Raw genomic sequence first — 6,675 nt, forward strand, 5'->3', positions numbered from 1 at the left:
GCGGCTGCTCCCATGTTCACTCCCAGACTCGCTAACATCCATATTGGATGGAACCCCGACTCTATTTTGCTGATCTGGTATCCCAATCAGCTGATTTGCTGAAATTCCAATGCTCGAACCACTTATCAAAGTCACACACCTTTGTCCAATTTCCGTACCAAATATATGACAAATAGCAAAGTCACAATTACCTTTCAGACAACTGTCAAATAAAATATGCCTAAATGAGGCAAATATGAAAACAAAATTCACAAAATGAAAAACGCGAAATATCACTCAACCGCACAGTTTTTCATGCAGAAAAAACCGAAAACGTTTTCACAGGCAATAAACACGAATTTTGGTGCTAGTTTCAGCTATGTAGCTAACCGGGGACTGTTGTTTTTGAATTAACTAACGGAGCGCACGAAAACACACGTCTGCTCACTCGAGCAATCCAAAATCGACGAGTAGATAGGGACAGTAGGAATCTCGTTAATCCATTCATGCGCGTCACTAATTAGATGACGAGGCATTTGGCTACCTTAAGAGAGTCATAGTTACTCCCGCCGTTGACCCGCGCTTACTTGAATTTCTTCACTTTGACATTCAGAGCACTGGGCAGAAATCACATTGTGTCAACACCCGCTAGGGCCATCACAATGCTTTGTTTTAATTAGACAGTCGGATTCCCCAAGTCCGTGCCAGTTCTGAATTGATTGTTAATTGATAATCGTTATAATTAATAAGAACTAATTGGTTTGACCCAATTAGTATTCTTAAAAATTTTAGCAAGAAAGTTCCACAATTGGCTACGTAACTAACTATCCGGGGAACAAGTAACTAACATAAATGCTAGAAACTCTATTTACCCAGAACGAGCACATAAACCATGTTATTGTTTCCCAATCAAGCCCGACTATCTCAATCTTCAGAGCCAATCCTTATCCCGAAGTTACGGATCTAATTTGCCGACTTCCCTTACCTACATTATTCTATCGACTAGAGACTCTTCACCTTGGAGACCAGCTGCGGATATTGGTACGGCCTGTTGAGAAGTTTGCGTGTCCCCACCATAAATTTTCAAGGTCCGAGGAGAAAATATCGACACAACAGTATATGTCATGCTCTTCTAGCCCATCTACCATATCTCTCTGCGAAAGACTTCCATGGTAGTACGGCTATAAAACAGAAAAGAAAACTCTTCCGATATCTCTCGACGGCTTCTTTATGGTCGTTCCTGTTGCCAGGATGAGCACGAGGCCCATATTTAATAACAAACGGATACTCAACAGGTTACGGAATTGGAACCGTATTCCCTTTCGTTCAAAATTATTCAAGTATATTATATTAGCTTGATTTGTATATATTGCGTTTTTGGTTTTACTTGAAAATTTTCGGCTTTCGCCTTGAACTTAGGACCGACTAACTCGTGATCAACCACTGTTCACACGAAACCCTTCTCCACTTCAGTCCTCCAAGGTCTCATTCGATTATTTGCTACTACCACCAAGATCTGTACCAATGGCAGCTCCATGCAGGCTTACGCCAAACACTTCTACGCATACCATTGTACCTTCCTACTCACTAAAGTTTCAAAATTTATATCACAAGTAATATAAATCATCTACTTTAGCGGTAATGTATAGGTATACAACTTAAGCGCCATCCATTTTAAGGGCTAGTTGCTTCGGCAGGTGAGTTGTTACACACTCCTTAGCGGATTTCGACTTCCATGATCACCGTCCTGCTGTTTTAAGCAACCAACGCCTTTCATGGTATCTGCATGAGTTGTTAATTTGGGCACCGTAACATTACGTTTGGTTCATCCCACAGCGCCAGTTCTGCTTACCAAAAGTGGCCCACTGGGCACATTATATCATAACCTTAAACTTCATATCAAGAAAGTTAAGGTTCTTACCCATTTAAAGTTTGAGAATAGGTTAAGATCGTTTCGACCCTAAGGCCTCTAATCATTCGCTTTACCAGATAAGATTATTTTATATAATATTAAAATGCACCAGCTATCCTGAGGGAAACTTCGGAAGGAACCAGCTACTAGATGGTTCGATTGGTCTTTCGCCCCTATACTCAATTCTGACAATCGATTTGCACGTCAGAACTGTTTCGGTCTTCCATCAGGGTTTCCCCTGACTTCAACCTGATCAAGTATAGTTCACCATCTTTCGGGTCACAGCATATATGCTCAAGGTACGTTCCAGTTAGAGGCATAAATAATATAAATATCATTATACATAACTATATAGAACGCCCCGGGATTGTGTTAATTAGCTATAAATAGTTAAAAAACTAATCCATTATTAGTCAAGTTAATTACGCTATTAGGTTTATATCCCAATAACTTGCACATATGTTAGACTCCTTGGTCCGTGTTTCAAGACGGGTCCCGAAGGTATCCTGAATCTTTCGCATTGTTAATCCTACAAGTGCATATAATAAACACAAAAATCAATGATAATCATGCCATTATATAATTCCGAAAAATTAACGCACTGTATTCATATAAATCTATCAGCACTTTATCAAATTAATAACATTTATTCTGTGTTAAAATGCAAGCAATTTAATTTGAATAAACTATAAGTTATATTTTATGATAAATTTGGTATGCTAATAGATTACAATGTCCTTATATGGAAAAAATGCACACTATTATCATAATATTGTTTAAATATTACAATTTTAATGATGAATTTTCCATAACGGATATTCAGGTTCATCGGGCTTAACCTCTAAGCAGTTTCACGTACTGTTTAACTCTCTATTCAGAGTTCTTTTCAACTTTCCCTCACGGTACTTGTTTACTATCGGTCTCATGGTTATATTTAGTTTTAGATGGAGTTTACCACCCACTTAGTGCTGCACTATCAAGCAACACGACTCTTTGGAAACATCATCTAGTAATCATTAACGTTATACGGGCCTGGCACCCTCTATGGGTAAATGGCCTCATTTAAGAAGGACTTAAATCGTTAATTTCTCATACTAGAATATTGACGCTCCATACACTGCATCTCACATTTGCCATATAGACAAAGTGACTTAGTGCTGAACTGATTTCTTTTCGCTCGCCGCTACTAAGAAAATCCTTGTTAGTTTCTTTTCCTCCCCTAATTAATATGCTTAAATTCAGGGGGTAGTCCCATATGAGTTGAGGTTGTATATAACTTTTATTTGCAATTAATTCTTTATATATAATGATAAAACATTTTATTAAATTCGTTTAAAGCTGACGTATATATATATTAATGGCATTTATTTGTAACGAATTAACGAAGAATAATAATATTGTCAACGTTTTTCATATTTCAAATCAGTAATAAGAGACAATTCTAGATAATATTTTATGCTAGACATTGCTCAGTATTATATGATTGAAAAAGAAAATATTCCTCTTCGTTTTTCTCAAAGTTTAATTACTATTGTGAGATAATGTTTTTCATATATTTGTTAATATTATGAATAAAATAATTAAATTATTTTTATCCAATAATATACCATATGCTTATAAAATTTTATTATAAAATTTGTATAAACAACTTAATTAGCATAGTCTTACAACCCTCAACCATATGTAGTCCAAGCAGCACTATAAAATTAATTAAAGTACATAACAGCATGGACTGCGATATGCGTTCAAAATGTCGATGTTCATGTGTCCTGCAGTTCACACGATGACGCACAGTTTGCTGCGTTCTTCATCGACCCATGAGCCGAGTGATCCACCGCTTAGAGTTTTATAATATTGGTTTTAAATTTGGTCAAATATGTTTTTATTGAAAGAAATTAAAAATACACCATTTTACTGGCATATATCAATTCCTTCAATAAATGTATTTATATACCTAAAATAAATGCTGCGAAATGTCTTAGTTTTATATAAACAATATATATCAAAGTATTATTTGTAATGGCATTTGTTTGTTAATATATATTGATAATTTTATATAAAACATTAACCTGAAACCAGGTACAACATTGTATATTTTAGGTTGTTGCATTATCCAATGTATGATCATCATCAAATTAGTTGGCCAATACATCTCGCAACGCGTGTATATTATGGTCCATATACACACAAAAGTTTATAATAAATATATAAAATATATTTTATTATATTAATAATTCGATTTGCTTGTTCGAATTTTATGTTTGTTTCTATTTAATTTATTTGTAATAATATTATATTATTACAATATTTCGATTTGCTTGTTCGAAATTTATTTGATCTTTTACTTTTAAGATCATATTTTTGGTATAATTATTATTATAATTATTATGTATATATATATATATATTGGTAATTTGTATTAAATTTGTATTAACAAATTTTTTTATTAACGGTAAGGATATTATACAATAATGATCCTTCCGCAGGTTCACCTACGGAAACCTTGTTACGACTTTTACTTCCTCTAAATAATCAAGTTCGGTCAACTTTTGCGAAACAACCGTAACACACAAGGCGTCACAGTGATCACGTCCGGAGACCTCACTAAATAATTCAATCGGTAGTAGCGACGGGCGGTGTGTACAAAGGGCAGGGACGTAATCAATGCGAGTTAATGACTCACACTTACTGGGAATTCCAAGTTCATGTGAACAGTTTCAGTTCACAATCCCAAGCATGAAAGTGGTTCAGCGGTTTACCCGGACCTCTCGGTCTAGGAAATACACGTTGATACTTTCATTGTAGCGCGCGTGCAGCCCAGGACATCTAAGGGCATCACAGACCTGTTATTGCTCAATCTCATTATTGCTAGACGCAATTTGTCCATTTAAGAAGCTAGTGTCCTTATAATGGGACAAACCAACAGGTACGGCTCCACTTATATAAACACATTCAAACACAATAAACATTTTACTGCCACCATGAATGAAGGCTATATAAGCTTCAACACCATAATCCTGAAGATATCTATTTAATATATTTGAGTCTCGTTCGTTATCGGAATTAACCAGACAAATCACATCCACGAACTAAGAACGGCCATGCACCACCACCCATAGATTCGAGAAAGAGCTATCAATCTGTCTTACACACTTATGTTCGGACCAGTAAAGTTTACCCGTGTTTAGTCAAATTAAGCCGCAGGCTCCACTCCTGGTGGTGCCCTTCCGTCAATTCCTTTAAGTTTCAGCTTTGCAACCATACTTCCCCCGGAGCCCAAAAGCTTTGGTTTCCCGGGAAGCGACTGAGAGAGCCATAAAAGTAGCTACACCCAATTGCTAGCTGGCATCGTTTATGGTTAGAACTAGGGCGGTATCTGATCGCCTTCGAACCTCTAACTTTCGTTCTTGATTAATGAAAACATCTTTGGCAAATGCTTTCGCTTAAGTTAGTCTTACGACGGTCCAAGAATTTCACCTCTCGCGTCGTAATACTAATGCCCCCAAACTGCTTCTATTAATCATTACCTCTTGATCTGAAAACCAATGAAAGCAGAACAGAGGTCTTATTTCATTATCCCATGCACAGAATATTCAGGCATTTGAAGCCTGCTTTAAGCACTCTAATTTGTTCAAAGTAATTGTACCGGCCCACAATAACACTCGTTTAAGAGCACTAATGCAGGTTTTTAAATAGGAGGAACATATGAAAAATACAAGTATTTAAACACATATAAGAACTCCACCGGTAATACGCTTACATACATAAAGGTATAGTACTAACCACAATTGTAAGTTGTACTACCCGTATGAAGCACAAGTTCAACTACGAACGTTTTAACCGCAACAACTTTAATATACGCTATTGGAGCTGGAATTACCGCGGCTGCTGGCACCAGACTTGCCCTCCAATTGGTCCTTGTTAAAGGATTTAAAGTGTACTCATTCCAATTACAGGGCCTCGGATATGAGTCCTGTATTGTTATTTTTCGTCACTACCTCCCCGAGCTGGGAGTGGGTAATTTACGCGCCTGCTGCCTTCCTTAGATGTGGTAGCCGTTTCTCAGGCTCCCTCTCCGGAATCGAACCCTGATTCCCCGTTACCCGTTGCAACCATGGTAGTCCTAGATACTACCATCAAAAGTTGATAGGGCAGACATTTGAAAGATCTGTCGTCGGTACAAGACCATACGATCTGCATGTTATCTAGAGTTCAACCAATATAACGATCTTGCGATCGCTTGGTTTTAGCCTAATAAAAGCACATGTCCCATAAGTTTCATGTTTTAATTGCATGTATTAGCTCTAGAATTACCACAGTTATCCAAGTAACTGTTAACGATCTAAGGAACCATAACTGATATAATGAGCCTTTTGCGGTTTCACTTTTAATTCGTGTGTACTTAGACATGCATGGCTTAATCTTTGAGACAAGCATATAACTACTGGCAGGATCAACCAGAATAATGTTTTCGTTCATATTTCATTCATATTTTTTGAATAGAAATTAGTAATATAAATATAATAGATTTTATTTCCATATTATATGTTCGGTTTTTCTTAAATATTGATTTTAATTCAATATTTTTTTTTTTTGCTTTGTGAAATAATTCTATTTTAATTCGAATACGGCCATTTTTATATGGCATTCGTATACGTTCTTTAATTTTTACTTGTTTCGCCACTAATATAACAAGTTTATAATTGATGTTAAAGAAAAAGTACAACTTTTTTATAACACAATTTTCAATATATATTGTTCTTTCTATAAGTTTTTATTATATT

General features: G+C 36.0%; 2 non-coding genes and 1 pseudogene across 2 annotated transcripts; all 3 read right to left on the bottom strand.

The window, feature by feature from the left end:
• Nucleotides 1-396: 396 nt before the first annotated feature.
• LOC138914364 (large subunit ribosomal RNA) lies at nt 397-3,160 on the bottom strand (annotated as a pseudogene).
• A 398-nt stretch (nt 3,161-3,558) lies between these two features.
• Nucleotides 3,559-3,737, bottom strand: LOC138914367 (5.8S ribosomal RNA). The gene has a single exon (XR_011420222.1). It is a non-coding gene; the product is annotated as a 5.8S ribosomal RNA (ribosomal RNA).
• A 623-nt stretch (nt 3,738-4,360) lies between these two features.
• Nucleotides 4,361-6,355, bottom strand: LOC138914358 (small subunit ribosomal RNA). The gene has a single exon (XR_011420214.1). It is a non-coding gene; the product is annotated as a small subunit ribosomal RNA (ribosomal RNA).
• Nucleotides 6,356-6,675: the final 320 nt, after the last annotated feature.

Source organism: Drosophila takahashii, unplaced genomic scaffold (genome assembly GCF_030179915.1).
Source record: "Drosophila takahashii strain IR98-3 E-12201 unplaced genomic scaffold, DtakHiC1v2 scaffold_183, whole genome shotgun sequence".
Classification (NCBI taxonomy): domain Eukaryota; kingdom Metazoa; phylum Arthropoda; class Insecta; order Diptera; family Drosophilidae; genus Drosophila; species Drosophila takahashii.